Genomic DNA, 23411 nt, shown 5'->3' with positions numbered 1-23411 from the left:
TTTATCTCAATGTCAAATTCCAAAATGCTGGCAATCCATTTTCCTCTTGTGCCTTCTAAATTCTCTTGGGTGAGAATGTCTTTGACAATAGGACTTGGCACATATGCTTTAACATGGGAATAAAGGATATAAATCCTAAAGTCTTTAATTGCTTTGACTAAAGCATAAGCTTGTTTTTCCATGATTTGATACTTCAAAGGTGCATCTCTGAGAGCTTTGCTAAAGAAAGCAATTGGCTTCTCATTTCCTTGGTCATCCTTTTGTAATAGAACAGCAGCAATAGTATGTTGGGAGGCAAAAGAGAAAATGATAAATTCTCTGTCAAACTGAGGATTGGTCAAGACTGGGGTTTGGGTAAGGGCCAATTTTATACCTTCAAATGCTTGATTGGCTTCAACAGTCCACTTCACTTTTGAATCATTTTTCAGCATGTTATTTAATAATCTGATTAGCTCTGCTAGGTTTGGGATAAACCTTCTCAAGAAATTGATTTTTCCCAAGAATCCTTGTAATTCTTTGACATTCCTTGGGTGAGGCATTTGCAGGATAGCTTGTATCCTATCTGGGTCAATTCTAATGCCATCTTTTGAGATGATGTGTCCTAAGAGCTTGCCTTCTTCTAAACCAAAGAGGGACTTCTTAGGATTTAAGGAGATTCCATATTTTCTGCATTTTAGGAAGATCTGTCTTAGATGTTTTATATGTTCTTGGTCTAATTTTGAGAAAGGTGTTAGGTCATCTAGATAAATGACTAGAAAGTCATGAATCTCCTTTGCAAAAGCAATGTCCATTGCTCTTTGAAATGTTGCCCCTGCATTTTTCAATCCAAAAGGCATCTTTACATATTTGAAAGTTCCCCATGGGGTTGTAAATGTTGTTTTGTCCTGATCATCAGGGTGAACTAAGATCTAGTTGAAACCTGAAAATCCATCCAGTAATGAGATCCTTGAGGCCCCTACCACCCTTTGAAGAATGTGATCCATCTTGGGTAAGGGGTAGTTGTCTTTTAAGGATACTTGGTTTAGATTCCTTAACTCCACACACAGCCTAATCTCACCAGTCTTCTTTCTTGTAGGGACTAAGTTGGAGATCCATTCAGAGAATATGATTGGTGCTATGATGCCTGCCTTGAAAATTTTTTGTACCTCTTGTTCCATTGCTGGGAGAAGCATAGGATTGATTCTCCTCAGTTTTTGTTTAAAGGGCTTTTGATCAGGTTTGAGAGGGATAGTGTGTTGGATTACAGAGGTGTCATAGGCCTTTAGGTCCTCATAGCTCCATGCAAAAACATCCTGGAACTCTTTGAAGAGGTCAATGTATTTTGGCTTTTGGTCAGGAGGTAGGGAAGGAGATAATTTAATTATCTTGGGTTTGTCAATTGTACCTATGTTGCATTCTTCAATGGCTGCATTTAGGGGCTGCATTTTTGGTTTTCTGGGAATATCATTTGAATCAAAGATGTCCTCTAGTGGGGTTAGGCCTGTTGGTAGAAAATTGTCTTTTAGCTCAATGATTTCAGTTTCAGTATTGGACACTCCCTCTTCCCAGTCAACTTGTTGAATTTGCTGGATGTTTTCTATATTGAAAATAGTTGGATTCAGCATTTGTTTTGCAGTTCTAGGTGATATTGGCTAAGCAGTCTGTTGAAACTGTATTTGTGATGGACTTGCTCCATCAAGTATTTGTGATTGACTTGCTGACTCAAGTATTTGTGATTGACTTGCTGTCTCATTGTCTATATTTAGTCCTGCAAATTCTTGCTGCAGAGTTAAAAAATTGTTTATTTGCTTGTCATCCTAAAATACTTGCCAATCATTGATGTTGTTTGGAATGGAGGGTCTGTGTTTTACCTCAGCTGTAAAACAATGGTGGGGCTCAAAGGGCAACTTGCAGGTACTTGCAAAGTTGGCTAAACTATGAGCATGTAGATTTTGGGTTCTGGGAATCTTCGTAATTTGGAACTCAGAGAAAAAGTTTAGTACCTCAGCAACAGCAGACCTGTAAGTCCTTAGTCTTTTGTCATTGGTGAAAAAGTTTCCTTTCACTTGTTGGATAACTAAATCTGAATCACCCATGATTGAAACCCTGGCAGCTTGTAAGAGTTTTGCCAACTTGAGTCCAAGTAAAAGAGCCTAATATTCTGCCATGTTATTAGTACATCTGAAATTCAATCTATAGGCTCTGCCTTCTGCATGACTATTTTCTTTATTGTGTACCCAAACTCCAGCTCCTGCCCCCAATTTGTTGACTGAGCCATCAAATTCAAGGAACCATAGAATATCTTGTTGGGAAGGAGATTTTATGATCTGTTCATGGGCTGGTAATGTAAGTAGCATTTGTGGTTTTTTTTCTAGCTTGTCTTCTAGGACAGTCTCCTTGTTTGATTGGATTTTCTTGACAACTAAGGCAGCAACACTATCTAATGTTTGATTGACTGTTGTTTCATGAGTGATACTACTTTAATTTGCATCTTCCTCTTGTATGAATATCTTGGTTTCAACTTCACCTTTTGAGGGAGTAGTGGTATCATTGAAGAGAATGTATGAGTCTATGTCTGAATGGACAGCATATATAGGAAAATTTTGAGGTTTTTCTTCACTGTTGACCATGTACTTCATTAGTGTTTCTCTGTACAGTCTTTTTGGTTGTCCAAACACAGAGATGGTGGCATATGACATGTCTAATTGTAGGGAACCTTGGAGTTTGGCCCCCCATGATCTTGATAGCAGCATCCCATACTTAGGTGGGATATCAGCAACCACCACATCCATTAGGATTGTCTTATTTGGGTATTGAACTAGAGACACACATAAGTCCTTTATGAGACCCAGACACTTGACTTGGCTGGAGTCAAAGGAAAACAGATCCTTGTATGGTCTTGTTATGTCTAAATTCAACCTCTCCATGACTGCTTTTGGCATAAGATTGTGAGAGGCACCTGAGTCAAACATTGCATTATGTAATATTTTGTCATGAATATGTAAACTGACATAGAAAGGCAGTACCCCTGTGACTACTGTTTTTCCATCCACTTCTGGGCCGAACAGGAGTTCTGGGGTGTCATCCAGCACATTGACATCATCTTTGTTGCTAGTGAGTTGAAGGGACCTTTTGATTTGCAATTTATAGATGTCATGCTTGGCTAATTCCAAGAGAGGAATAGCTATTTTTATTTTGCCAATTTCTGTTTCAAGATCAAAAGGTTTTTCAGATTGGGTCTTGGGGTTATAGGTGACAGTTCTTTCCTTGTTCATTACATCTTCTTCTTGATTTTTGTTTTGACTTTGGGACTTATCCTTTTTACTCATCTCTTAAGGAGTAACGTTTAAATTAGGATGAGAAGATGAAGTGTCCAGAGACTGTTGTCTTAAGGACAGTGGCTCAGTGATTTCTTCAACAATCACTTCTTCTGTCGGTGAATTTAGTTTGTCATTAGGTTGTGTGACTATAACTCTTTCAGGCTGCTGATTATCCTTTTTCTTTTCAGGCTGGTTAACATTCACAGTTCTGCTCCTTAGCTTGTATTGTTTATGGACTTCATAAACAACAGTGTCATAGCCTTGTTTAAAGTCAAAGGATTCCCCTGATTTAGTTTGGAATAGTTTGATTTCCTCATCCTGATGGTCCTCTTGTGTTAAGAACACTTGACTTTAACCATCTAGGCCTATTAAATTGATTTCAGGATCTTCATTGGGCTCCGCTGAAGTGGAAGCTTCTGCATAATTTTCTTGGAAAGGGGGTCTTATTTCTTGATCAGCACTGGTTTTGCCAACACCTGGGTTTTGAGTTCTCCTAAAATTTGGATTCCTAGGAGGGTTGTTTTGTGTTGCTTCCCATGATGACTTTCTTTCAACTGATTCCACTCTATCACCTAATCTTTTCATTCCATTTAGTATGGCATCAAGATTTTGATCAAAGGCAGAGGGTTCTTCTTTGAAAATAGTCCTCTTTTCCAACCTTGCCCTGTTTCTTTTGGCAATCAGGTTGGCTTCTACCGTGACAGCAACCCTTTGGGCCTCTTCCAGGGATTGACAGTCTCTTTCTTTCAACTGATAGGCCATGTCAGGGTCAAAACCATCAGGGAATTTGTACAAGGCTAAATCAGGAGGAGGCCTTAAATTCTGTGGAATTGAGTTATATACATTGTTAAATCTTGCACAATACTCCAAAACAGTCTCTTGGGGACCTCTTTTGATAGTGTCATATTCCCCAAGTATGTGCAGAGGATCTTTCTTCTTCTCCCATCTACTAGTAAAGGCTTGATACAGTTCAGCAGGAGTTGTAATGGAGTTTGCATTCAGGGATCTAAACCAAGTTCTTACATCCCCAGTTAGGCTTTGAACAAACATTCTCATTCTGACACTGTCATCATCTATTTCATAGGTCTCAAAATGGTCTTGCATCCTCTTGGCATGCTGGGCAGCTGTCAGAGGGCCATTGGAGTCAAAATATGAAATTTTGGTTTGGTAATCTTGGGGTAGAGCTGCAGCATTAGCTGGTACCTGAAGTGGTGCATATCTGTTAGCCATATTTATAGGGTTTAGAGGATTAACAGGGGCAGCTGGGATAATAGGAACAGTGGGTATCACAGGGATAACAAATAGGGGTGAACCTAGAAGGTTGGTCAAGGGGATATGTGCAGTGGATGAAGATATGAGAGGGGGACTTTGAGATGTGGATGGTGAGCTAGGGGAACTAGGGGTAGACCGGAAAAGGACCTTGCATGGAGTGGGTATAAGGCTAGGATCATCTGGCTCTGAAGTCACATCAGCAGGCTGCTCATGCTTTTGCTGCCTCCTAATGTTTCTTGGGATGGTATTTGGATTATTGACAATGATAGGTGGATTTGGGTCAGGATTTGCCCTAGTATGCCGTGGATTTTTCTTAGGAGCCAGTTTCTAACTGTTTTTTAGGATTTTGTGGGAAATTTTTATATCTGAAGGGCTGGATGAAGATTTTGGAATGGCTATATATTCTCAGAGCTAAGATGAAGATTCCCTAAACAAGCTCCTCCCTAAAACTGTTAATGTGATACAGAAACAGATTAAAGGCCTCTTGACTTATTTCAGGCTTGATAGTAGCTTATGGAAGATATATAGTAATTAAAAAATCTCAAGCACTCCCCAGTGGAGTCGCCAATTATGTTAACACCCAGGTTGTTCCCTATGACTCCCAATGGAATACGGCCGGGGTAACCACTAACCAATCTTTGGGTTACAGCTTCTAGCCAAGCTGTAATCAGAGAGGGCTCTCTCTTTATGATTTGTCTCTGTTATGATGGTGTTTTAGGCTAGATATTATGCTCAGGTTTTGGTTTATGTTTTGGTTGAAGGATTTCTTTCAGGTCTTATGATATAGTGTTTAGAGAGTAAAAACCATTGGGCAATGGAGTCTGGAGTTGTGAAATGCTTAGAAATTGAAGGATTGGTGATGCTCAAACTGCAGGGCCAATTTTGTATTTCAGACAAACAAATTTAGCTTAAATGGTGATGTATGTCAACCAACAGAAAGCAATTAAGAATTTTCTATTAAATTGGTGAGATGAAAGTGAAACACACTGCACAGGAGCAAACTTGAATTCCTGTGACAAAGGCCACTATGAAAGATGTATTTGAAAGTGCAGCAATTAAGAATTACACTTATCAAGATTGCATCTGAAGAAAACATTAATTAACAACACAGATTGAACTCAGGGTATTCATTGAATAAATCCTGAAAGTTATTCTTTTTCCTTGTTGCTTAGTATTGAAAATCAGATAACATATATGGATTTTAACAAAACAAATAAATAACAGAGAGAGTTACAGAGACTTATTGTATGGTGAAATACACAGGAATCCAGCAGCTATCAACAGACACCAGAACACATTCAACACTTCAGAAATCCGAGAAATTCCATCACTTTCTTTATTAAACTTCTGAAAGGATTACAGCATAAGAACTTCTTCAGGAGAAATCAACAACAACCCTTGCAAGCTCATGCGAAGGGGACTTTATAGGAATGCTTATACAAAATATCTCAGGCATTGAGTCATCTGAGAGAGAAAATATCTTCATAAATTCGTACAGAAAGTAGAAAAGAAGTTATTACAACTTTGAATGCAGCATAAATGCTCTTTATGTCTATCAGAGGATAATTTGACCTTTGGAGGTCATTGAGTCGGTTGAGCCGCTTTGCTTTAATGCTTAATAATGTGTCTTTATTTCTTGCTACACTGTATTTTCTCGGCCCTGCCACCTGTAGTTTTCTATTTCTGCTTTGTTGGCCGATACATCTGCTGAGTTGGCTCAGCTTTAATCCACCATGCATGCTGATTTTGTTAAACTGTGCTCTCCATGACAACTGATATTTTTTAAGAAACAAAAAATTGGTGAGTGGCTCCCTGTTTACAAAATCTTCTGTATTGCATTTGTCCACCAGTCTTGCGTAGGGAGTTGATGCCTGAGAATGGCATCCATTGTCTCCTCTGCCTCTTTATACTTGAAGAAATTGGGAGCCACCCCAAACAGGTGATTGATCTCATTCATTATAAAAAACAGATTCTCTACTCTGTTATAGAGAGTCTGTCCTGTGGCTGGCCCTGTCTCCTCTGAGGTACTGGGCTTCTCATTGATCTGACTGGTGGCAAATGTGTTGACCCTTTTAGCATATTGGTCATGTGTGAATAATCTCCCTGCGCTGTTCAGTAAGCCAGGGAGACCTCTGCTTTCTAACACCTGAAATTTTTCCAAAAACTTGTTCACCTCAGTCTGCATATCCTGGGTTCTTCTTTCCAATGTCTACACTAAGTTTCTCAGTGTGAGAACCCTTTTGACCATTTGGATAGTCTCAGTTCTGTTCGTAATTCCCATGGTAGCTAACTGAGAACTTGTTTTATGGTTAAGTACATTGATCATTCTGGTGGCCACTTCAGGCATATTGCTCAATAAAGCTCTTGATCTGTGAACCTCCCTCTGTGCCTTTGGGATGAGCTCTAGTTGCTCATGGATAGTTTCAATATATTGCCATTGCTCATTGATAGATTGACCAATGTTAGCCCACAGCACTATTTTAAGTTCAGCCACCACTTTATCTAATTTGAGCTCATTCTCTAGCTCTTTGATCTTGTCTTTAAGGGCTTTGATTTCCCTGCTCTTTTCTGCCACTTCTCTCTTTGATTTATCATGCCTGTCATTGATCTTGGCTAACTTTTCCCTGGTCTCATTTAACTCTGTCATTTGAGCTTCCAGGATTTGGATTTCATTCTTCAGCTTTTGCATATCCAGGCTTTGGGCCTGCTCTGTAGTTGTTGGCGCTGCTGAAGTAGATGTTGCTGTATGTTCAGTCTGTTCAGGAGGAGGAGCAGTGATAGGAGCAGTTTCCTCAAGATTTATGATCTGAGGAGGAGGCTGAGAGGTCTGACCCTCTTCTCTTTGTTTCAATGCTACTTGCAGGGCCGCTTGTGTAGCCTCAGATTCTCCCAATTTTTCTTGTGCCTGAACAAGCTGTTTATAAATGGAGATCAACAAATCTGTGGTGTCCTGCTCATGCCTTTGTTGGGCTACCTCATCTGTTTTAGGGTGAATGGTAGCTGGGAGTTTGATTTTCTTCCTCATGGCAGCCATGTCAGCATCCCTCAACTTCAAGATTTCCTGTATTCCTGAAATATCTTTGGGTTCATGCCCAATTTCAATGATTATGTCTTCCAGGGACCTTATTCTGTTGTCCTTCGCCTGGGATGATGCCTTCTGCAATTCCAGTTGAGAGGCTGTGGCATTAAGGTTGCTCTTTAGTTTGTAATTTTCTAATGTTTCATCTGCCAAGGAGGCATACACCATCTCACTAGTCTGTTTGTGCAGTTCAATTTTGTCCATTGGGTGTATGTCTTTGGCCAGGACCTCCAGGTTGGTCCTGAGGTAATCTGAGGTAGATTGGGGATGCAGTGCTGTGGGCATAAAATGACTCATGATCATTTTGCCTTCACTTACATCAAAGGCAGACATAAGTCTTTGCTGATTGGTAGGAGCCATGTTTAGCATATGATTGTACAGTTGTATTTTGATAGGATCACTCCTCCTTTTGATGTCTATAAATTTCTGTTTGATGCTTACTTGTCCTTCTTTTTGTTGGCTGGAGGAGCTGACCTCCCCTCCCATAGTCCTGTCCTGTTGCTGCTAGAAGGAACTTGTTGAAGCTTCTCTACTGGGTGGGCCCATGCCCAATGCTTGTCTTATTGCTATGTCATCCTCCGAGAAGTCATTCAATCTTTGTCTTTTCTCTCCCTGGTTGATAGATGAAGTCAGAGGAGTCTCTCTATCCCTTTTTCTGCTTAAGTCATCCTTCTGTGGAGTTTGGAGGACCGAGGCATCAGTGGTGACTTTTGGCCTAGGAGGCACTATGTTCTGAGCCTGTTGCTCAGTGGAAGTTGGAGTATCAATTACTCTTTCCTGCTGTAAGGGTTGCTGTCTGTCATGTTGCCCTTCTTCTTGCTGCAATCCTTGTTGCTGTTGTTGCTCTGCCTGCTGCTTTTCTTTATCTGCCTACTCTTGAGTCACTGGAGGTGACTGCTCCTTCTCTTGATGTGGTTGCTCTGTCTCCATTTCCTTTTCTTTGCCTTTGCTGGATGTACTTTCAGTGGCCTTGGTAGTTTGCTGTTTGGCAGTTGAGGAGGATGCAGCTGCTCCCGCTTGTGTGCTTGGAAGTGTGAATACCTGTGAACAAAGTTCAAGGTCAGCCATCTTCCTTAGATTCCTTAGTGCCCTCTTATTTAGCTCTTCTTGTGACATGGGCTCTTCTAAGGTCCCTTTCCTCCATTTGTCTTGGTTTGCATATTTTTCAATGTGAGGGATACTATGGTGTCATAGGCAGATAACTTATATTTGAGCCTCCTCATAGATATGAAATGATTAGGGTCATAGGGAGCCCATAGGAAACTGGTTTGCAGGCCAAGGGCCTCAAGCATTCTCTCTGCTTCCCTCCATCCTTGCTCCCTCTCGTTATAGATAAAATGGCCAAGTTGTCTTTTCACCTTCAACTGTGCTTTTTTGCCTTTTCCTGAAAAGTGAAGCACATCAACTCTGCCAAATTGCCTAAAGTACTCTAGGGCAAATAGCCTCATAAGCACATACTTAGGTAGTTTGAATGGAGGTAGATCACACCCATATATCCTGATGACAGTGTGGTTTTGGTAGAAGTACCAATCCCCAATGCTGTAAACTTTGGACAGCTGAAGAATTCTCTCATGTCATCAGTGAGTCTCGAAGGAGGTGAGCTCATCAGCATTGCCATAGCTGGATGGATGAACAGATCCATGAATTCACAGTAAGTGTATGGAGACTCAGGTCTAATGTGGAAGACAGAAGACCAATAGACCACTGATCTGGGATTGCCTTGGGCATCCATTCTTTTGATTGAAAAATGAAATTTCTCATGTTGATGGTACAAGATCAAATGGTAAATGTAGGAGGTGTATCTGAACATCCTATCTCTCCTCAAATTCATCAATTGCTCATGAATCTTGTCTGATATGTAGGTGGCATAGTCATAGTAGATTGGTGACTTGCCAGGAGCAAACATAAGCATCATTACCAGCACAGTTGCATCAATATGCTCAATTGAACTATATCCCAAGATGGGAGAAATCATATCTGCAAGGTCTCTGCCCAGTTCATTGAGATATACATGAACAATTGGAGGGTACATCACAATGTCAGTTTTAATGTATAATTGATTAAATTTGATAATTTGAGCATCTGTCAGTTTATCCCCTTGTTTTATCAGGTTCACTAGTGACAAAGGGACCAACTTCTTCTGAGGGTTGAAGCAAAGCATGTCCCTGATAGCTTGAGGGGTAACATAAAAAAGTACTGAACCAGATGGGTCAAAAACAGCCCTCTGAGAAACATCATATTATTCAGCACACAGGTGGATTAGTTCAGGGAACTGGTTGACCTGAGGGAGCTTGAAAATAGGGAGGAAAGAGTCCCATAAGCCCAATATATCTGTCCCATTTTCATGCTTGGCTTTCAACTCATTCAACAGATGAATGTGGAATTTGATGCTCATAAGTTTTTCTTCTGTAATTTGGTAATCCATATCTGCCAAGGTTTGCCATTTCAAGTTCTTTTGAGGGGCATTCAGAGGTTGAACATTTAGTACTACAGGTGTCTCCATTGCACAAGAGGATTTTGAATTGAGTGAAAAGTCGTTTTGATTGAGCAGGACAGTACAGAGGAATGCCTCTTTTTAAGGGAGGTGAATTTATCAGGAACAGAGAGTGGTTCTAGTAAATAGAAATTGAAATACTATTTGTAGTGCAACTAGGACAAATGTTTGGCCTCACTCTGTCTCTCTCAGTAGTTAAATTCGGTTTGAATGAGTCTGCCGCGATTGCACAGACAGAGCTTAGTTTTTTCAATGAAAATGCAGGTAAAACAAGGCTCGGCTAGTAGTTTTCGAGTTCACAACTGTCAAAGGGGAAGGTGCAGGGATTTCTGCTGGTGAATTCAAGAGTTTTCTCTGTTCTAAGCTCTTTCGAGGGACATAACAGATAAATCAGGTACGTGAAGGATTTATGGCGGAAAATACCTGGTGAGGAGTAGGCAATGGTCACGGATGACTGTGGAAATGGCGCTCCTCCGGTCTCCTGGTCGGGTTCTGCAGGTTGGTGGACTTTGGACGTGAAAATCGCATGCAGGAGCAACAAAGTCTTTTGTGAGAAGAATGTGAAAAAACATGAAATTTCACCATATAATTGGTTTTTGGACTTTTGGCGCATTTTAATGCTGACGTCAGCATGATGTCATAGGTGGGGTCAGGGCCGGCTGACGTCATAGGTGAGGTGGCGGGATCTGATTGGTTCACGGGGATGGTGAAGTGGCAGGACAGGTCGGCAGACGGTTGGGCGCAAGGGTTGACGTGACGGCATGGTGGCAGTGACGTGGGATGATGTGGAGGTGACGTAGCATAGGCGGAAAAGCCGAAATCAGAAACAGCCAGCGGTTTCATATCGCACCGCTTATGGTACGGGGGGGAATCTGTCAGACGTACCTCCGACGAGCTGTGGCGAGGACACGTGGCTGCCGAGTGACGTAACCTTTTTACGGACATCGGACGATATCCATCGGATGTGATACCCGCTCCGATATCAACGTTGACCGTTGGATCTGGAGGGCTCGATCCAACGGCTGTCGGGGGAGTGACGTGATCGGTAGATATGGCGGGTAAACGGCAGACGTCGGAGCCGCTCCGATGTGATAAGAGCTGTTGGATGCTCAAGATCCGATCGGACGGCTGTCGGGTGGATGACATGCACTGTGGATATGGCAAAAGGCACGGCATTATTTTAATAGTTATTTTCGGGATGCGCGCTTAGGCGGAGGGTCATCGGGGTATAGTGCTTTAGTAAGGTTTTCCATGTATTTCAAAAAACAAATATATGCGCCGAGACTTTGGTTAAGCGGTCAAAAGTGGGTTTTTTGGGTCTTTTTATGATTTCAAAGGGGTTATGGGTAAAAAGGGGCTTGTATAGGGTTTTTCTTGGCAAATAATGGTTTAGTGAGTGGAATGACTTGAGGCAAGGGGGGTAGATGAGGTATAGGTTCATCCAAGTGGCCAGATGTCACTTTGATCCCTGACATAGGACTTATTGGCTATAATGCCAAGGGGAGGGGTATTTATACAAAATTTGGGGTTTATACACCATGGTGTTTAATATTAGTAGGGGAAAGGTGATATAGGGATTTACATAGTAAAGTTAGAGTTAATATGGATGGGGGGTGAATAAAGGGAGAAAACACTGAGTTTGTTTGTGAAACACTTGGTTTAAAGAGTAGATCAAAATGAAAAGATTTTTACACAAGAAATGTGGCTTTTGAACGAACAAGAACCACCATGAAACCATGATCTTCTTCCATGAATCTCACCTGATGAGGGGATGTTAGTAATGAAATGGAAGGGGAAAGGAGGGAGGTTAGTCATGCTCCCTGCTGCAACTTGATGAAGATGAACACCTTGTCAATTGATTGACTTTGCTTTGGTAAACACAGTTAACACATCTGCAATGGTAAAGATAATCTTTCTGCAACCCCAACTACTTACCCAGCTACTTGCCTAGCATTTTTTATTTCTTCTTGGAGGGTGCATTTGGACTTGTAGACCCTTACTTGCCTTTTCTTTTCTTTGGCTTTTTCTTTTGTTTTTCCTATCTACTTCTACCCTTATTTATTCCAAGGTCCTAGATTAAGCTGTTGGGAGCCTTTTCTTCTCTACCTGGACTACTTGTCTGCCAAGATTAAACAGTTTGGACAGACTTTCTTCTCTAATCTACAACTGCAAATTTAAACCATGGAATGATCCAGATTAGACTGTTGGACCATCCATCAAAATTTTAAGTCCATACCAAGCTATAAACATAGATTGGATTCTCTTGGAAATATGTGATCTTTGAGTCATCAAAGCAGAGCATATTTGGTCCTTTCATAGCCAATCATGAAATATGAAACCTATTGGTATAGGTAGCTAACACATGGCATCACTACCAAACAACTGACTTAGTGCTTTTAGCATCAGGGTAATAATTTCCACTTATGCTCACAATTTAAGAATTTTATTCTTTATACACACTTCATCGTAATATTTTTACTTTATCTTGAATTTCTCAAGTCTATGTATTGTATTCATACACCATGGTGGATAGCTATAATAGCACTATGGGAGAAGAAACCCTGTAAGGTTAGATTTGAACAAATAATTTTGCAATATTCTTATATGACATAGAACTACATAGTATTGTGATGGAGTAGAGAGTAATGCAAAGAAGTTAAAACAATTACCATGTTGATTATGTTCAATAGGTAGAAGTGGTCATCCATAAAGTCGTTACAGTTTTGTTGTGCCTACCTATTAAGTATTAGGAATTATGTGCAAATTAATTTTTTATTTCATTTTGTTTTGTGGAATTTTTTTCCAAAACTAAGTTCTTTTCAAATGCTCTTGAGATGGCACAAAGTCGGTATGCCATGATTTAAAATTGGTTTAAGAAACTTACACATGATATACCTAGCTTTAGATGCTCATAGTCGAGCTTGATGAATGAACACATTTGAAATAATTGTAAGTTATGATTGTGGAGAGTCTCGATGATGAAATTTAGTGGTGTTGTCATCATGGCTTATGAATATGAAAGAAAGTATTGAAAGAAGTATTTGTCAATAAGGAAAGTTTGAATCTTATGGTAACTGCATGCCGATAGGTCTCCTATTACATACTATCGTCATATTACTTTTCTCATATTAAAACTAAATTATGGGTTGCAAGATTTCTATGCATAATATAATCAAATACATAGATTAATAGATGAAGTTATACTTATAAGAGATCTTCAGGGAAGAGGCGTTGAACCCTTATGAGGTAACAAGCAAAAAAAATAGATAACATAATAAGGGATCTTTCCATAGATCATGGTGAACACGAAAAAGGAAAGATGGAATCTATATATATCTCAGGAAAGAAATTCATGAGATTCTATCAACATAGCTGAAATTGATGGGTAATTGATTGATTTCCATCCTAGAACAGATTCTTAAGGTTTTCTTTAATAGTATATATTCATCAAGTTCCCATGAAATATCATTAATTTCATGAAATACAAGTCCATGTGTGTGGTATGAGATTATCCATGTGTGTGGTATGAGATTATGGCTTTTTTTTTTAAATTGTCTTTCAATTTAATATTTTTTTTAATTGGTGCATCTACTTGTAATGATGTAGTTCATTTTTTGATGTTATTTTGGCCACTAGTTGAACCGTGGAGGCAGCAGCTTGGCACACATAGCAAGGCATCCCTTCAACAAATTCGTACAGCTGAAAGAACAAGCAGAAAAAGGCAGATTTTTGCTGAGCAAACAGAGAAAAACTGATTTTTGGGCACAAATTTCGAGGAGGCGATTTTCTGCACGGAAACTGAGGTCTGTCCGTACATTTCGTACGGCCGTCTGTATAGTCCTTACAGTCCGTACATCCATACGTATGTATAGTTTGTACATCCATACTGTCCGTATAGCTTGTACAACAAGTTTCCAGATTGTCTGTTAGGCTGAAAAACAGATAAGTTTGCTTGCTGGAAAATTTTGTTTTGCTGAAAATTTTCTCACTGTAAAAGGAATTTTCCATAAATAAATAAGAGCTCTCAAATTGGTTTTCCCCAAGAGTTGTATGGGGTTTTTCCAGGGTCACATTGACCAAAAATCTCAGTGTTTAAATGTGATTTCATGGTTGTTTATTACTGTTGATTTTTATTTCTGCAATTTACAGCGTTCTGTAAAAATTTCCAGAATTTGTGTTTTCAGCAAATTTATTTTTTCAGCTTGTTGAATGTATGGTTATGGGAAAGGGCATTTAACTACATGGGAGAAATAAGGTGAAACTAACAACCAGGGTGGGAAAACAAAAATTTCTACATGGTATCAGAGCTTGAGTGCTGAAAGGAAGTTTGGGACAGCAAAAAGAAAAATTACAACTGCTGATTTTTTCACTCAGAAAATTCCAGCAAGCTGATTTTTTCATAAACAGCAGTTTTACCTTTACTACAACAGTACTATTTTTCAGTTTTATGACAGCAGGATGTCATTGGGATTGAGGGTGGAGGATAGGATAGATGGGCATAAAAATTACAACGTTTGGAAGGAGAGAATGCAGAGTATCTTTGAGGAGGCAAAAGTCTAAGATATTATGGTGCATACCACACAGAACCCTGTTGTTGTGCCTATTGATGCTACTTAGTTGACAACTTATAACAAAAATAACAACAAGGGTAAGAGGTTGATTCTAGATGGAATCAAAGACCATTGCATTCCTCATGTGAGAGGAAAGAACAATGCCCATGAGATGTGAACAACATTGTCTAATCTCTACCAGAGTACCAATGAGAATTGGAAAATGGTTCTGAAGGAGAAACTGAAAACCATTAAGATGGGTAATGATAGTGCAACTGGATATCTCAAAAAGATTACTAATGTGAGAGATGAGTTGGTAGCGATTGGAGAGGCCATTTCACCCACTGAGTTGGTGCGGATTGCAGTGAATGGCCTCCCCCGTTCATGGTTGAACTTTGCTGATGGGGTTTGTGCACGTGAGACCCTTCCCACATGGGAGAGGTTTTGGGATGATTGCATTCAGAAAAAGATCAGGAAAGGTCAGCTTGGGGCAACCAAGCCAGTTGAGCAGGATGAGGATGTAGCACTGGTGGCAGGAGGCAAGAAAGGCAAAGGGAAGAAACAGGCTTCCACAAGCAATGGTGGGGGCAAAGGCATAGGTAAAGGTAAACAGGGGAACAAATAGAAGGATTGTTCCAAGGTGAAGTGTTGGAATTGTCAAAAGATGGGACACTATGCAGTTGTGTGTCCGGAGAAGAAGAAGAAGAAGGGGAAGAACCAAGACGTGGCAGCTTCAACAGAGATTGAGGACTTTACAGGTCGTTTTGACCGAGAGTTTACGTTCACTACGTGTGAGTCCTCTAGTGCAGGATCACCTGCCACACAGGTTCAGAGGGAGCATGCTTTTCCCTCAATTAGCAGAGCATCTTCAGGTATCTGGTATGTGGACAGTGGGGCTTCACGTCATATGACAGGAGTCCATGAGTACTTCTCAGAGCTTTCAAAGAGTGGCACTGATATTGAGGTAGTACTCGGTGATGATAGAGTTGTTAGAGCAGTCAGGGTGGGGACACTGACATTTCAGAGGGAGTCCAAACCTCCCTTGAAGGTGTCAAATGTTCTTTATGTGCCAGGGATGAGGAAGAACCTCATATCCATCTCAGCATTGGAGGACAAAGGATATGAGGTACTGTTCAGGGGAGGACAAGTGTTTATGTATCCCAGGGGCACTCCAGCTGATTCAGCTAGAGTGATAGGTGTACACCATGCAAAGGTGTACAAGTTTGCATTCCAGCCCCTTTTGGCATTGAGCAGTAATACCGACAGCAGAGCTAGCAGTTCTAAGTTGTGTGAGATTTGGCACCGCAGGATGGGACATATGTATCATGGAGCCTTGAGGACATTGCGGGAAATCACTACAGGTGTGCCAGATTTCAGTACTAATCACTTTGATACTTGTAGAGGTTGTGCGATGGGCAAGTTTGCCAAATCCCCTTTTCGCAGCAGTGACAACAGAGCGACTGGGATACTTGATTTGATTCATTCTAATGTGAGCAGTCGGATGTCTCATGTTTCCTTGAGTGGATATGAGTACTATGTTTTATTCATTGATGATCACTCCACGAGGACCTGGATTTATTTCTTGAAGACCAAGAGTGCGGTCTTCAAGCGGTTTCAGGAGTTCAGAGCTCTTGTGGAGACACAGACAGGTCGGAAGATCAAGTCCCTGAGATCGGACAATGGAGAAGAGTACACCCTTGGATAGTTTGTTGATTATTGTGCGAATGCAGGCATTAGGAGGGAGTTCATTGTTCCTTACAACCCCCATCAGAACGGGGTTGCGGAGAGGAAGAACAGATCCATCATAGGGGCTGCCAAAGCCATGTTACATGATCAGGGGTTGCCATTGTTCTTGTGGGTAGAGGCCTGCAACATAGTTTTTTACTTGCAGAACAGGAGTCTGCATCGTGCCTTGGGGCACATGACTCCGGAGGAGGCTTTCTCTGGGAAGAAGCCTGATATTGGTCATCTTCATATCTTTGGATGCATTACATACTCCTGTATACCCAAGGAGAAGAGGACCAAACTAGAGCCCACCGCAGAGAAGGGTATCTTTGTGGGCTATAGTGAGACCTCAAAGGCCTTTCGGATTTACATTACTACACAGAGGAGAGTTGTTGTCAGATGGGATGTGAAGTTCGAGGAGGACAGGGCCTTTAGGAGGTCACGGGAGTTAGAGTATCTAGATCAGCCAGACCCTTAGCAGCAGTTGAGTCAGTCGCAAGGATCTAGTGGGCAAGGATCAGGAGGATCCGGAGGTACATCTATGAGGATGTCAGGTCCGTCAGTGAGTCGTGGATCGCCGAGCCAGAGGGGTGGTGCTCCGGGCAGCATGCAGAGCAATTCACTAGGGAGTCCACTGATGGACAGTTCACACGGTACCTCAGCTTCTACAGGTTCAGGTGGAGGCAGGAGGACAACAGACATACAATCAAGAGTTCAGGCTACTGATGGTGATGAGGAGGAGGAGTTTCATTCTCCTATGGGAGAAGCATGCTCAGGGAAGAGAAAGCCCAAGTGGCTTCAGGACACCTTAAGAGATGCCACATCTGTTGCTGAGCCGAAGAGGCCGGTCAGAGAGAGTAAACCACCTGAGAGGTTTTGTAGCTATATGGCGATGGTTACCAACATCCTTGACTCTGAGCCTTCTAGCTATGAGGAGGCAGCTAGCCAGCAGGACTGGAGAGAGGTCATGCAGGAGGAGTATTCTTCTATCATGAAGAATGATGTTTGGGAGGTGGTGCCGAGGCCTGAGGGAAAATCTGTGGTTACTTCCAAATGGCTTTACAAGGTAAATCATGTTGCAGATGGTAGCATTGAGAAATTCAAAGCAAGGTTTGTGGCTAGAGGGTTCTCCCAAGTAGAGGGAGTTGATTATGAGGAGACCTTCACTCCCGTGGCTCAATATACTTCGATCCACTCCATTATATCGATAGCAATAGAGATGGGTTGGAAGATCCACTAGATGGATGTGAAGACCGCATTTCTCAATGGCTTCATACAGGAGGAGGTGTACATTGAGCAGCCATGGGAAGGAGTCCCATGTGTGCAGACTGAAGAAGACCCTTTATGGCCTGATGTAAGCTCCCAGAGCTTGGTACTCCAGGATAGATACATACTTGCAGGGGATGGGTTTCACAAAGAGTGAGGTAGATCTGAACCTTTACTTTATTGTGATATGTGAGGAGCCTCTCGTTCTGGTGTTGTATGTGGATGACTTGGTCATTACAGGTGCAGAAAGACTCATAGAGCACTGCAAGATAGATATTGCAATGGATTTTTAGATGAAGGACATCGGCTAGATGCATTAATTTTTGGGTTTGGAGGTGTGGCAGGAGGAGGGGCATTTCTTCCTGGGGCAGGGGAAGTATATTGTGGACATCCTTAGCAGATTCCACATCGAGGATTGTAGACCCATGTCGACATCGATGATCACAAACTGGAAGAAGCTTCATGCTTCGGATTCCGAATTGTGGATCCCACATTGTACAAGCAGCTGATTGGTTCCTTGATGTATTTGGTCAACACTAGACCAGATATATGTTTTGCAGTCAACACGATGAGTCAGTTTATGTGTGAGCCTAGGAAGGTTCACTGGGTGGTTGCAAAACACATTTTGCGGTACTTGCAGGGGACAGTGGATTATGGTCTGGACTACAGGCAGGGGGATGGAGTGAGATTGGCAGGATACACTGATTTTGATTGGGCAGGTTGTGCTTCTGATAGGAAGAGCACTTCAGGGTGTTGTTTTGGGTTGGGTTCAGCAGTAGTGTCATGGTTTAGCCGGAAGCAGCAGTCAGTAGCACTGAGTTCAGCAGAAGCAGAGTATATGGCAGCCAGTCTAGCTAGTTGTGAGGCCATTTGGCTTCGCAAGATGTTGCTTGGCTTATTTGGTCAGCCGTTGAGACCTTTAGTGATTTAGTGATTTATTGTGATAATCAGAGTTGCATTAAACTCACGGAGAATCCAGTATTTCATGATAGGTCAAAGCATATCGGGATCAGATATCATTTCATCAGAGACTATGTTCAAAAGGGAGCTGTGAAGCTTGAGTATATTTCCACTGATGAGAAGGTTGCAGATATTCTTACCAAAGCCTTACCATGGGGCAAGCATGTTTACTTCAGAGACAAGATGGGTGCGGTGAGGAACACCTTCCTCGGTAAGAGGGAGTGTTGAAATTTGGTACCGGAGGACAGGTGGTTCCTTAAGGCTTTGATCTTTGGCCTAGGGAAAAGTGTCCAAAAGAATTTAATTTTTCTCCTAAAGTAACTTTATAATTTTTATAAAGTTAAATCTAATTTAAAAGTGACTTTAAGTGATAAAGTTACTAAGTCTAATTTTAAAGTGATTTTTATAAAGTCAATGAAAAATTAGAAAGGAAAAGTGACTTTGGAAATAAATGACTAAGTGGGTCTTTATTAAAGTGCGGTGAATTTAAAAATAGAAAGTGAGATTTAAATGAGCATTTAATCTCAGCCATTGATCTAAATCTATTTCAGCCATTGGATTTAGGATCACCCAAAAGTCACTTAGGGTTGGATTAAGGGAGGAAAAGGAGGAAAAGATCATTCATTCTTTCATGAGCACATTGGGAGAAGGAGAGCAAGAGAGCAAGGGAGATTTCTGGATAGGAAGGAGAAGGAAGCAGCAGCTTGGCACACATACCAAGGCAGCGCTTCAGCAAATCCATACAGCTAAAAGAACAAGTAGAAAAAGACAGATTTTTGCTGAGGAAACAGAGAAAAACTGATTTTTGGGCACGAATTTCGAGGAGGCGATTTTCTGCACGAAAACTGAGGTCTGTCTGTACAGTCCGTACAGTTGTCCGTACAGTCCGTACATCCGTACGGTTCGTACAACCCATACAGCAAGTTTCCAGATTGTCTGTTAGGCTGAAAAACAGATAAGTTTGCTTGCTGGAAAAATTTGTTTTGCTGAAAATTTTGCTGAAAATTTTCTCACTGTAAAAGGCATTTTCCAGAAATAAAGAAGAGCTCTCAAACTAGTTTTCCCCAAGAGTTGTAGGGGGGTTTTCTAGGGTCACATTGACCAAAAATCTCAGTGTTTAAATGTGATTTAATGGTTGTTTATTACTGTTGGTTTTTATTTCTGCAATTTCCAGCATTCTGTAAAAATTTCCAGAATTTGTGTCTTCAGCAAATTTATTTTTTCAGCTTGTTGAATGTATGGTTATGGGAAAGGGAATTTAAATACATGGGAGAAATAAGGTGAAACTAAAAACCGGGGTGGGAAAACAAAAATTTCTACATTATGGTGAGAACACTTCATATATACGCTATTGAAAGGAACTAAACCTTACCAAGTCATTACTCAGATATTCAGTAGCAACATGAATTTTTAATTGGACATTCATATTTTGGAACCAACATGTTTCTTTGAGTAAATCAATATGTCAATAATTATAACTAATAGATGTAAGAGGCATCTAAACTGAACTAAGGTTAGAGTTGTGAAGTGTATGCACATATGTAATACAACTCATTGTATACATGTTGAAAAGGACATTACACATTAATAATTTTATGACCTTGATAAGTAGTTCAATGGGAGTGGAACCCAAAACTACATCTACTATAAATACATAATAGGAATGTAAAATAAACTCCTAGAGTTTCTTGATTAATAGCAGTAAGACAATATTAAATACAACCTCAAGAGCACATTCCCAAGTTCACTCAAATTTCAATGTGTAAATTTTTGTAACTCAAGTATTTAACCTCAAAATTCACAACCTTGATGTGCATATCCATCGAGATAAATATGGGCATTCATCAATATCTCACAAATAGGAACCTTTTAAACATGTAGCCAAAAGAAGATGCTTCAAATAGAATTATTGTAGATCTTAGAAATGTACTTATTGTGGGAAGTTGAATACTTGACATAACATTATTCAGCTAGGCTCTGGCTAACAAAGTTGAACAGTTCCATGAATTCCTCATTCTCCAATTGACAAATGAAGGATGATTTGATTAGACTTGACTAAAGATAGTGTGAACAAATAAAGGAAATTTTGTCATTGAGTTGATGTTATGATAATAATACTAACATGGGTTAAAAACAAATGGAACATGTATAGGTTGCACATAGGATGCTATGGACATTAAGTATCGTGTCGACATTGTACTGGTATTACTGTGTAGATGTGGTACATATGGTACTAATATGGATGCATGTATTGCATGACATGGATGATGTGTATAGTTGTATGTGTGTGTTGTATACATAATTGAGGAGAAGGAATTGGGTGATTTCCTAGTGTGGCAAGCATTCCATAGTGTGTACAAAAGAAAGAGAAAGGTGGAAGCTAAGGATTGATTAATGGATAAGTACTCATATTCTGTTTCAGTTTAGTATGCATGGTATTTATGATTTTGGCCTATGATAATTACATGTGATCTATGACTAATTGTTACATATGATTTATGGTTTTCATGGTTATGTTTTGAGATATTATGATGTCATATTATTATATATGTTGATTGGTCAAATGTGCTAGTTTGACTTCTTGCGACTAATATAAGGAGACTGCAAGAAGAAAGTGCTCAGAAACAACACAAATGCATTGGAAGAACATGCATTTATTCCTATTAGAATACAATGAAATTTTGGAATCATACTTAAATTGTGGGCAACATTAACCCATATTCACTCAAATAGTAGTGTGGTTATATCAAGTTATGACATTAAATGTGGTAAACAAAATCGAGTTTTTTTTTTTTTTATGGCATCTAAAGCCTCTCACATAATTGATTGAAGAAATGTTACAGGTAGCAATTGAAGCAAAATTGTGGTAGAGCTCCTTTGTAACCTATATATCAAAAGATCTGCTTCAGATGGCAAGGCCATGGAAACTTGAAAATTTAGAAACAACTACCTGTGAACGAGGAAATAAATTGTAAGATGCAATAATACACCGACGATGGTGTAAATTTAAGGGGGAGAGTATGTAGCACCCTCCATTGTATATAATAGTTTTTTGACCAGGGCTAAGAAAATTTAGATCTCATGTATAACAATGAAAGTAAATACTTTATTATTAAATAAATAATAAAAATAATTTAGTCACATTGAAAATGAGACACCAAGAGATGAGATTCTTGCCAAATGAAATCTCATTGTTGAATGGCAATGGATAACTCTTTCATGATAATGCTTCTCGATCCAATTCTAGATAAGTTTAATGGATTGGGACATAAACACCCATTAAGTTACTTAGCTCGAGAAAGATGTTAAGCTTAAGAACAACATAAAACTCTTGTGGGAAAGAAAGGCAATATTTTACGAGGAAAATCCTCACGGGAGAGAAAGGCGAGCTTTTCTAGGAAAAGCCTATGAAAATAGAAAAAAATATCCATAAATTTGGGACGTTGCTAAAGGAAACCATATCATGAAAGAGGGAATTACATATCCATTGATGAGATCAACAAGAGGTAGCTTATCCATGGCAAGAACACTCAGCTCGGGGCTGAACTGGAGGAAGTCAGTTCTAGGTTAGGTGGTGGAGCTCGATTTTCCCAATGAGATTCGTTGTGTTACTCTGATCTTATTCAATTTCAGGTAGACAAGTTGGAACAAGAAGACCCAAAAAATGTTGTAAATCTCTTGCATATCGTCAATTGGTGCATACATATTGAAAGTAACAATGGAATCATCCAAGAAAAGATTAAAGACTCCTAAATGGCTAGCAACACAAGTTCTAACCACATATGACTTAATTTCAAAAGTTGTTCATGTGCACTAGCCATGGAACATTACTGTTGAAGAAGATGTGCATTCATATCCCTAGGCATACTTTGATAAGGCATCCCTTTCTAGGGTAAGTGTGTGGGATAGGATATGATGTATTTGTAGGTTTTAATTTCGTACAGAAATTACCTGCATATGAATTCTAAAACACAAAAAATAAACAATGCGAGAGCATAACACATAAAACACATACACAGAGATTTCCCCTGGATCCCAAAATTAGGACTACCAGCTTGATTTTTCATTATCCTTTCAATGTTACAATACATATTTATACATGTCGAAGCATCCAATACCATGGACCAAAAACCATCGCGTCCAAAACCATGGACCGAAAAACCATCGACTCCAAAACCATGTGCGAAAGACATGCACAAAACCATAGGTAGGTCCACCCAACCTAATATAGGGTCCAACACCAAAATTTTTCAGGGCCCTCAAACCCCCTGTGACTCCCCGAACTACGCAATCGACGCAACGAAGGGGTGCTCTGTCCCCCTTCTAACCCCCCAGTTAACTATGTGGGCTAGTCGTGGAAAGAATATAACACAACCCAACAATATTAACAAAAGGAGATTAAGAACCACTTAGAAAAACTCTAGTGTAAAGAGAAAAGATGATTTACACTAAGTTCCAAGCTAAAAAGAATATTACCATCTATAATTGAATAACTAATATGATGCAATTACAAATATAACAATTTAATTTCTTCTGGATGTGAAACATTAATTAAATAAAAATGTTACGTCAAATAACTCTTTTTAATTACTATTTAAAAATATATGAAATAGCGCCCATGAAAACCCCTGTGACTCCCCCCGCTACGCAATCGGTGCAACGAAGGGGGGCTCTACCCCCCTTCTAACCCCCTAATTAAGTATGTCGGCTAGTCGTGGAAAGAATATAACACAACCCAACATTCTCCCACTTGTTGTTTTCCTTCC

The sequence above is a fragment of the Pinus tabuliformis genome, chromosome 6 (assembly GCF_031772625.1).
Source record: "Pinus tabuliformis cultivar Carrire ecotype Pingquan chromosome 6, CPIR1, whole genome shotgun sequence".
Taxonomy (NCBI): domain Eukaryota; kingdom Viridiplantae; phylum Streptophyta; class Pinopsida; order Pinales; family Pinaceae; genus Pinus; species Pinus tabuliformis.
Note: the sequence above shows the minus strand (reverse complement) of the source record.